This window comes from Meles meles, chromosome 2, assembly GCF_922984935.1.
Source record: "Meles meles chromosome 2, mMelMel3.1 paternal haplotype, whole genome shotgun sequence".
NCBI classification, from domain to species: Eukaryota; Metazoa; Chordata; class Mammalia; order Carnivora; family Mustelidae; genus Meles; species Meles meles.
This window is the reverse complement of record NC_060067.1, coordinates 87,931,337-87,942,403: the sequence shown is the minus strand read 5'-3', so window position 1 is coordinate 87,942,403 and position 11,067 is coordinate 87,931,337. Positions and strand designations below refer to the sequence as shown.

Sequence of the window (11,067 nt, the reverse complement as noted above, 5' to 3'; positions counted from 1 at the left end):
TCTTAAGCATCTGACTCTTGGTTTCAGCTCAGGTCATGATCTCAGGATTATGAGATTGTGCTTCAAATAGGCTCTGCCCTGGGCGTGTAGTCTGGGATTCTCTCTCTCCCTTTCTCTCCACCCCTCCCCTCACTTATATGTTGTCTCTCTCTCTATATCTCAAATAAATAAATAAAATCTTTAAAAATATATATCTTTAAAAAAAAAAGAATGAGAGGAACCTTAAGTGTAATGTCCAATATAGGGTAAGAAATAGGTGCTGAACTCAGAAATAACATGATTAGAACTGTTAGGAACTGTTAGGAAGATTATTCTGACAACAATTTGTAGAATTAATTGGAGCCAGGGAGATCTCAGAAAATTACTTTACATTAAAGTGTTATTTTTTTTGAAACCTTTTTCTGATTTTTACCCCTTGTAGCAATTACTGATTGTTTTCCTTCATTGTGTTATATTCGTGGTTTAATATATATATTTTTCCATTGTACTGTAACTTGGTGTTTTCCAGTTTTCAATTGTAGGTTTTATAGAACTCTCTGAGTTTTGTCTTCAAAGAGGTTTGAAATAATATACAGTAGTCCATCTGTTGAAGAATCCCCATACATAATAAATGTTCTCAACCTTCTCAGAAGTGCAGTTAAGAAAAAGCCATTTAACTAACTTTGGTTCAGGGTTACCCAAATTTACCTAACCTCTAAATTTTTTTATAGACTCATCTTTTTTTCCCCAGATTCCGAGACTGATGAAGATTGAGGCTAGATTTTATTTAATCTATATACCAGTTAAATATGATAAGGTAAACTGCAACTTAATTCACAGTTATATTCTAGAAAGAGTAGATAATATTAAAGGATAAGATGGCATTGTTCATCAGAGAATCCTGGAAGGTTGGGATAAGCAAAAGTAAATGTCAGGCTGGGTTTGAAATAAGATCTTGGCAAGAGTTGTACTGCTCTGATAGAGTGATGGGTAATTGGGCTCTCTAGTGACAACTCATAAAGGATAGTTGGAAGGGGGGGTGAAAAAATAAGTGGGTAAGTCAGAGTCTGTGGGGGCAGAACTAAAAAAGGAAACTTTTAAGAGAAAGGATGTATAATACATTCTTTAAACATAATTATCTGCTGTGATGTCAACTCCTCTACCTTTCTAAATTACCAGAAACATCTATAAAGTTCTGTTATTGTGGAGACTGTTGTGTGAGTAAAAAAGGAAATTGCCAAGTCTATTGCCTTTGCTGTTCAAAATTTGTTGATATATTATTGGTATATGATATATAGAAGGGCTTATACCACGTATCATAAGATCTAAGTGAGAGATTATCATAAGATCTAAGTGGCAAAGTCAGCCCTATAAATTTGCATGATAGGTCTTAGAGAGAGGATTGGCTTTTCTGCAGAACTAAGAGTAGTACCTACAGCTACTCTTATTAACATATTATATTGAAGGACAGATTGACTTTAGCTGACATCTACCTAATATTTTGCTTGGCATGATATATAAACACACACATACACACACACATATGATATAACATATATTATATACATATAAATGTAAATGAGGATTTAAAACATTAAAATTTGGGGGAGGGAAGTCACATAATAATTTTTATTTTTGCAATATATGAGTACACTCTATTTGAAAAAAAAATTTTACTTGCTAAAGTTTCCCTCATATCAACATTTCTAACTGGATACTCATGGAAAAATTAGTTTACTTTCTTATTTCTATATACAGGTTGAACCATATGAAATTGCCTTTTTTTTTTCAATTAAAAATAGCTGAATATTGACAATTTCATATGGTTCAAACTAGCATTTTAATTTTGAGATTTAAAAAATACTATTCAACTCTAGTTATCTAATGACAATTGTGTTATTCATCACTCAAACGTCTTTAAAAACTTTCCATTATAGCTCCTAAAGGATTTTTTTAAACTAATGAATGATATTCTGTAGTACAGAACTATCTAACTAGTCTCTAAATAATGGCCTTTTAGGTCGTGTTATTTTTATCACTGTAGCTTATTATACATAATTCCTCGAACAAATGAGTGTTTCTAGGTAAATCCTAGAAGTAATTTGTTAGGTTTAAAAGAATAAACATTCTTTTTTACTAGATATTGCCAAATGTCACTGAGTACGTACAATTCCAGAAAAACATGATGTATTTGATTTTCCACAATCTTAATACTTGAAATTTTACCATTAAATTTTTTTTTTATCGTTTTTGAAGTTAAAGAACTCTTTAATTGTTTTAATTTATGTCATCCTTCCTCCTAGTGAGACGAGGTATCTATACTGGCTATTTGAAATTAGTCTCCTGTAAATTGTGCCAAGCTTTCACAAACATAAGAAATCCAATACTTTTAAATACAGGCATTTCCTGAATATCCCAAACGCTTATATGCAAAAAGGAAATGACCCTTCTATGTAATACCTTTACTTTTATACATGATTTAACCTGCTGAATTTTTGGCAAATGCTATTTCTAACTTTCCCTTCCCCTTTATTCAAATCGGATCAGTCATAATTTATTAACTCAATAAGCGTTTGAGGTCTTAAATGTGCTTCCTAAAAACTAATGATTTCTCCTTTAAATCAGATATTTTCATTCTCGGTCAGAATTTGGTCTTGAATTTCACATCTGCTCAGTGTTTACTTTAAAATTAACTTTTTATGAATTTTGATAACTTCCTTAGAAATGTGTTAATGTGGGTAACACAAACCATCTGTTTCAAACCTCTGACTTATACAGGTAGGTTCTTTTCCTTCCTGAACTGGATGGGTGTGCTAACCAGTACTTCTTGGCTCCCCCAAAATTCTACCCCAAATGCATCCATTTCTAGTGCAAAAATAGGGTTTTCACAGATTGTAATACCTGGACTCAGGTTTCAAACTGGACCAAGAAAATGGAGTAAGAGTGACCTTTAGTGGCCATTCAGAGTAATCACAGAGGGATGCAATCCCCGTCTCAAGAGGATAGATGGGCAGTCTGTTTGCAGGACGACTTAAAGCAGCAACATAGCAAGTTAGAAATGACTAGCCCGGACACTTTTTACATTCTTACACTCTAACAGATCAAACCCCATGAGTCACTGTTCAGAGGACAGATGAAAAGGTGCATTTTTAAATTAAAAATGGAAATCCAGTTACACCTGTTAAAGTGCCTAAATCCCTCATACAAATAGATTGGAAAAGTACCGTTTAGTTGAGGCAAAATCCTTTGCTTTTCATACACTGGGAAAAGACACCTGGTAATCTTTTAAAACTCAGAATCAAGCAGCAGGAGGAAGAGTTACTTGTTAGCACCACGTTTGATCTTAGAAAAGAGAGCCCTCACCCACTTAGAATTAACGTCACTTCTTGATGAGAATTAAATCCTCCAAATGTGCTTGCTGTTGTTGTTGTTGGACATGAGTCCTTGCTTCTATAATTCCACCTTTAAATGAAGAGAATGTCTGCATAATTAAGACATTTGGCTCATTTTCTACTTAGGCATGCTTTCTTAGTAACTTGTTTTTTTCCTCTTTTTGTCACAGATATGTTAAAGGATGCACAAATTTCTGGAATACTGTTATTAAAATCATGTTGTAGCCTTTTTTTTTCCAAGCAAGAACTTTCAGCATTAGAAATAATATGTACATTCATATAAATGCTTTACAGAACACTATCCTTTGTTGTAATGAGTTGTGAATTGCTCATGTAATTAAAATTAATTTTTCCAAAAAGTTTTCGGGTAAAATCCATTATTGTTTATGATGATAGTTTTTTTAATAGGAAGGGGCGACCAAAAATGGTTAACACTGGGGCATCTGGGTGGCTCAGTGGATTAAGCCTCTGCCTTCAGCTCAGGTCGTGATGTCTGGGTCCTGGGATCTCAGGGTCCTGGGATCCTCTGTTCAGCAGGGAGCTTGCTTCCTCCTCTTCTCTGCCTGCCTCTCTGCCCACTTGTGATCTCTCTCTATCAAATAAATAAATAAAATATTTTTAAAAAATGGTTAACTTTTTCAGACAGAATCAAGGTTTCTGAATCAGTGTCTTTTAGACTGGCCCCTTCTAAACCTGCATGACATTTATAAAACACGAAAGAAGAATAAAGCAATGAAGTTTGATAGAAAGGCCATCATATGGAGAATTGAGAAGCTTGACTTTTTCTTTAATGTTAGTTGGAATAACAGTTTGATTTCAGATATTTATCAAATGGGAATACTAGGTAATTCAATGACAATATATCTTTGAAAATTACAACAGTATGTACATGCATGATATAAATTATAACTTTAAAATTGAGTGGATAATTGAAGTTTATTTAGAAATTTCCTTTAAGATATATACACATATATATAGATATGTATGTATATGTATATGTATACACATATATGTACATATGTATACACCAATTCTGACTCAATGAATGTTCTAATATCTATTATCTATTACTATGAAACAAAATGCCTAGAAAGAGTAGCATAGAACAACAACTATTTTATTATGTTCATGATTTTGAAGGTGAAGAATTTAGGCAGAGAACAGCAAGGATGATGGGTCTCTTTCCAGGATGTCTGGGGTCTCAATCTGGGTAACTCTAACAGTTGAAGATAATAGAGGTGGCTTTATGGTGCCACATTGGTTTTATCTGTCCCCAAGTTTCCTCCATTCTTCTCCAATGGCCTCTCCATGTGGCTAGCTCGGAATTCCTCATAGTATGGGAGTGTCAGACTGCTAATATTGGTGACTCAGGGTTCTAAGAAAGAATGTCCCAAGAGACACATCTGTTATCAAAAAATTCTAAATTTATAGTGAGGAGCAAAAACCCCACCACTTCATGGGAGGAGTGTCGAAAGATCTTTGGCCATTTTCAACCTACCACAAAGACGGAAAATTTACCTATAACAAATTTTAGCTCTCCACAAATCTAGAGCAATGCCAAGGGCCAGCTTATGTCAGAATTCATAAACTGGATAATGAACTAATTGACTAGTTCCATTACTAGCGGAGACATTAAGGCAGCATGATGATAGAATGCAATAAGATAAATCCATAAATAAGTAAGAAAGTATCAATGGTCATCTGGTATCTTTATTTACTTTTTCAGACTTCTATTTTCTCATTTTCTTTCCCCTGGATTCCAGATATTTTGAAGCATTTAATGAGCTTGAAAAACCAAAGGCCAAATATCAACCATGCACTCTCACTACCATTTTTGTGACCATCATTAAGTCTTTATAGCCAGTTAATTGAGCAATAGCATTGGGAATCTAACAATCATAATACATATTCCTTTACTTCCATAATAGGAATTTTGGGGATTTGAGGACCCTAAGAAACAATTACAATAATTTTTTTACTCACCAAGTGTGGAATGACTTATGATATACATGTAAAATCCATACTGATAAGATTAAAATGTCAATTTTACTACTAATAAATCTAAGTTTATTGTAGTTGAGTTAAGCAATCCAGTTTTCTCTCCTACATCTTTCTGAGTTAAACTAACCCCTGGAACTTCAAATCTTCTTGCTAAACTTGTTGTATGCCATAAACAATTGCTGCATGACCAAAGGACATACATGAAAAATAGAGAGGGGCTTAGACATGCATGCCCCTTCTCATTCAAAAGTGGGAAAATCGCTCTGAGGAAAGGTGAGTGTAGGCCTGAAAATAAGTCACAAGGGCTATTCTGGGGAATAAATTTTTCATCTAAGTTATTACTGGCAACTAAAATCTGAAACAAATCAAAACCACAATGAGATATTCCCTCACTCCGGTCGGAATGGCTAGAATTAACAAGTCAGGAAATGGCAGATGTTGGCAAAGACGCAGAGAAAGAGGAACCCTCTTACACTGTTGGTAGGATTGCAAGCTGGTGCAGCCACTCTGGAAAACAGTATGGAGGTTCTTCAGAAAGTCAAAAATAGAACTACCCTATGACCCAGCAATTGCACTACTGGGTATTTAGCCCCAAATTACAAATGTCAGGATCTGAAGGAGCATGTGCACCCTAATGTTTATAGCAGCAATGTCCACAATAGCCAAACTATGGAAAGAGCCCAGATGTCCATCAACAGATTAGTGGATAAAGAAGATGTGAGATATATATATATATATATATGAATATTATGCAGCCATCAAAAATTGGAATCTTGCCATTTGCAACAACATGGATAGAACTAGAGAGTATTATGCTAAGCGAAATAAGTCAATCATAGAAAGACAATTTGCATATGATCTCACTCATATGTGGAATTTAAGAAACAAAACAGAGGTTCAAAGGGAAGAGAGGGAAAAAATGAAGCAAGATGAAATCAGAGAGGGAGACAAACCATAAGAGACTCTTAATCGCAGGAAAAAACCCGAGGGTTGCTGGAGTGGAGATGGGTAGGAGGGTTGGGGTGGCTGGGTTTTGGACGCTGGGGAGGGTATATGCTGTGGTGAGCACTGTGTATTGTATAAGACTGATGAAGCTCAGACCTGTACCCCTGAAACAAATAATACATTATATGTTAATAATAAAAAAATTAAGAAACAACAAAAAAGATTTATAAGTATTCGTTTTAAATTTCTCTCTTCATGTTAGACACATTTGTTTTATTTTTTTTAAGTTTTTATTTTTATTTATTTGACAGACAGAGATCACAAGTAGGCAGAGAAGCAGGCAGGGAGAGGGGGGGAAGGAGGCTTCCCACTGAGCAGAGAGTCCGACGCGTGGCTCGATCCCAGAATCCTGGGATCATGACTTGAGCCGTTAACCTGCTAAGCCACCCAGGTGCTCCTAGACACATTTGTTTTAAAAAGTAATTATTGTTTATTCATCAAAAAGCTTGGAATCTTAATTCAAAAGACTACAACTGAGGTCAGAAACTTGGGAGCGTGTCTTTTTAAAGGGACATGTATAATTCATCTTTAAATACTCATAACTCATAGAACAGAATTTAAGAGAGGAAATTATCAAAAGAGACAAATGTGATCTTTACATGGTAAAAGAAACAATAATGGGGGAAGATTAAATGGTTCTTCATAATGTATAATACAGCTTCAAAATACATAACATACATAATAGAGATGCATGGAGAAATAGATATATTAGCTATTGTAGTTAGAGATTTTTAACATAATTTTTCAGGAACTAAGAAAATCAAGCAGAACAACCACAAAATAAATATATAAATAAATTAATTAATTAAAAAAAAGAACAAAAAGATGGGGCACCTGGGTGGTTCAGTCATTAAGCCTCTGCCTTCAGCTCAGGTCATGATCCCAGGGTCCTAGGATTGAGCCCCACATCGGGCTCCCTGATTAGTGAGAAGCCTGCTTCTCCCTCTCCCCCTGCTTGTACTCCCTCTGTTGCTGTGTCTCTCTGTCAAATAAATAAAATAAAATCTTAAAAAAAAGAACAAAAGGAAAAATAGCAGATATGAAAATAAAATGTGTAAGTTCAAACTATTAGATATTTATACACCTTTAAAGTTAACAAAGAAAGAATACACATTTTTATCATGCATGGATAAGTTATAAAGATTGACCTTTATTATTGCTCAAAGGAATTTTGAATATTCTAAAACATAAATAGCATGCAGACCATGTTCTTTGGTCCAAATACAATAAAATTACAATGTAATAACAAACAGATAGCTAACAAAATTTAACATTTATAAAAACAAAAATCATACATCCTTTAGAGCAAAAGAGAAATAATATGGAAAGTTGTGAAACAGTTAAAACTGAAAGTCAAAATGTATATGACAGCTAACGGTACTTAGAAGAAAAATTTAAGCTTTATAAACATAAATATTTTTAGGAAATAAGAATAACCTCAAAGAAATGAGAAAAAAGTGAATAATAAAAAGCACTATGAACAAGAACTCGTTAATAAATTTGAAAACTTATTTAAAGGAAATGCATTATGGGGGAAAATATAAAATTTCCAAAAGGTGCAAGAAGGAATCAAAAACTTAAAGTGAAATTAAAGTGATAATTAGAGTCATAGCCTCCCACAACTTCCCAAAATTCAGATTGTTTTACATGTAACAATTCTCCAGCTTTTAAGGAATAGTCATTTTCCATGTTACATATATGTTTTTAGGAAGCAGAACTGCAAAAGCTGCTCAGTTTATTCTATGGGGTTAGCGCAATTTTGATTCTATAACTAAGAACAAAAAAGGGGATAAGGATGTATTGAGTTTATCTTGGAAACACGGGGCAAAAACTAGCTAATAAAAAACCTAATAGCAAAAACTCTTTCAGTGTAAATACCTTAATTAATAAACTGAGAGAGAAAAGTCATATGATAGAAAAAACAACTTGGTAAAGTTTAACACGTATTTTTGACGAATTGAAAAATCTAGGGAAAAAAGTCTTACTTTTGTAAAGATCTCATTTCTGAAAGCATCAGTAACTATCATTCTTGGTGGGAAAATTTAAGACGTATTTCCTTGGGGCGCCTGGGTGACTCAGTGGGTTAAGCCTCTGCCTTTGGCTCAGGTCATGATCCCAGGGTTCTGGGATGGAGCCCATCCGGGGAGCCTGCTTCCTCCTCTCTCTCTGCCTGCCTCTCTGCCTACTTGTGATCTCTGTCAAATAAATAAATTTTAAAAATCTTAAAAAAAAAAAAAGACGTATTTCCTTTAACATTAAGGCTACATGTAAAACAAAGATGGCCTCTACCACTGAATCGTTTAACATGGGACAAGGTTTTGGTCAATATTCAAACAAGAACAACAAAAAATAATGGAAATAAAAATCAGAGATGTGAGTCTTGGAGAGAAAAAGAACTGTATCATGTTCATACATCTATACAAAAAATGTCAAAGAATCATTAGAAATAAATCAAAATAAGAGAATTTAGTAAGGTTTCTGGGCACAAGATTGACATAGGAAAAAAGTCAATAGCATTTATCTATTCCAGAATAGGCAACTGGGAAATATAAAGTATCCTGGAATTTGCCTAAATAAAGAACATATAAACTTTCCATGAAGAAAAAATTTTTAATTTTAATAGACTAATGGGCAAGGGTTTGAGACAATTTATAGATGAAGATTGTAAAAGGTAAAAAGCCTATGAAACATATCTTCAAACTCATTAGTAGCAAGTTATAGATACAAAACCCATTTTATAGATATAATCTATATGTCAAAATATAGATATAATATATAAATACATATCTATAGATTATATTTATTTATACCATCAGTTCAGCAAAATCTTGAAATCTAAAAATACCAGTAGCTCTGTGAGGTTATAGGTACAGTCCACGCATTGCTGCTAGGAGTTTAGACTCCCACCTCTCAGACATTCTGGAGAATAATCTAGCAAAAGTTAGCTAAATACAGAAAATGCCTATTCTATGACACATCAATTATGCTTCTAGATTTGTAATCTAGATAAAGGTAATGTGTACAGATAGTCATCTGTACGAAATTGTCCAGAATTGTCAGAAGTAATTTAGATGTCTTTTACTGATAGAAGGGTTAAGTAGAATATGGTGGGTGCATCTTCTAGAATGCTGTAGCAGCTCTTAGAAGCCTCAGACTGCATAGACAATTAGAAACAAACATGCATAAACCTTAAAAGCACAGGGATGGGTGAAATGGATAGGAAAAAATTAAAATATATATTAATATTTACACAAGTGAAAAATACATGAATACAAAATAGTAATATATATTTTATAAGAGTACTTGCCCAAAAATAGTATGTTACATTAAAAGCATTAGAATAGCTCAGAAGAGCTCCTTACTGATAGATGATAAGGCACAGAGATTAAGGGTAAATAGATAATATAAGATGGGGACATCTTTGGACCAATGATAATTGTGTCACAGAAGAGTGTGATTAACTCAAAGCCATGCAACGGAGGTCGAAGGGGGCAAGTCACTTTAGATAAACAGTGAACCTCTATACGGTTAAACGAGGAGAAATTTTTATTGCCACTTTTTATCTAATATAAAGTATTATAGAACTTCATTATTTTAAATAATTGAATCTGAAAGTCCACTTCAAGGGTCTCTCATAAACTACAATACTCTGGTGCTCGCTTCGGCAGCACGTATACTAAAATTGGAACAATACAGAGAAGATTAGCATAGCTCCTGTGCAAGGATGACACGCAAATTCATGAAGCGTTCCATATTTAAAAAATAAAAGAAAAAATAAAAGAAAAGCTACAATATTCTGAACACAAAGAATAGAGAGAAGGGCTTTTATTTGTCTTTGTCTTTGTGGATCTCCCAATTTCCCTCAGCTCTGACATGTGACTATATGACACACCGACAGAGTAAGTGCACCTGCATCAACTGTATATTAAATGTTAGAACCCTTTAGTACCTTCCTTTTTTCTTTTTTTAAAAGATTTTATTTATTTATTTGACAGTCAGAGATCACAAGTAGGCAGAGAGGCAGACAGAGGAGGAAGCGGGCTCCCTGCTGAGCAGAGATCCCGATGCGGGGCTTGATACCAGGACCCTGAGATCATGACCTGAGCCAAAGGCAGAGGCTTTAACCCACTGGGCCACCCCTTTAGTACCTTCTTGTAATTCTGGCACTCCGGGAAATCATCCGTATACCCCTCCCTTTGAAGACTACAGTCCTAAATAAATACCAGATAATCTGAAGACGTTATTTCAAGATTTCGTTAAATGATTTTCTACGTGGCTTTCTAGGTGAATGTGTGGAAACAGTCAATCATCTGCAGAATGATTTCATATGATAATTTTTAAAAGAAATATCAAAAATAATTTATACTTTTTTCAAATATTACCTTAAAATATGCAGTTATTGAGAAGTGACTCAGATTCATAATGTGAAAGGGTATGTGAGAGGAAGAGAATCAGCAAATCAAAGGTGATGATGGTCAGAACATTTCTGATGCTTTTTTTGGAAGACAGAATTTCAGCTTGAAGCATGCTCAGGGGATAATTAAGTTAGCACATTTGATCTGGAAAGTTTCTGTATTATGGTGATATCCTTTTTGCTTAATATCTTTTCTTTTTACCTTCAGAATTTCACAGTAAATTCAGGTTATTAATGAGATAAGCATTCAGACAGATACATAGGCACCTGTGCATG

At 34.1% G+C, this 11,067-nt stretch overlaps 1 non-coding gene across 1 annotated transcript; it reads left to right on the top strand.

The window, feature by feature from the left end:
• Nucleotides 1-10,029: 10,029 nt before the first annotated feature.
• On the top strand, nucleotides 10,030-10,136 carry LOC123937746. Its single transcript, XR_006817545.1, has one exon. It is a non-coding gene; the product is annotated as a U6 spliceosomal RNA (small nuclear RNA).
• The last annotated feature ends 931 nt before the right edge of the window (nucleotides 10,137-11,067 follow it).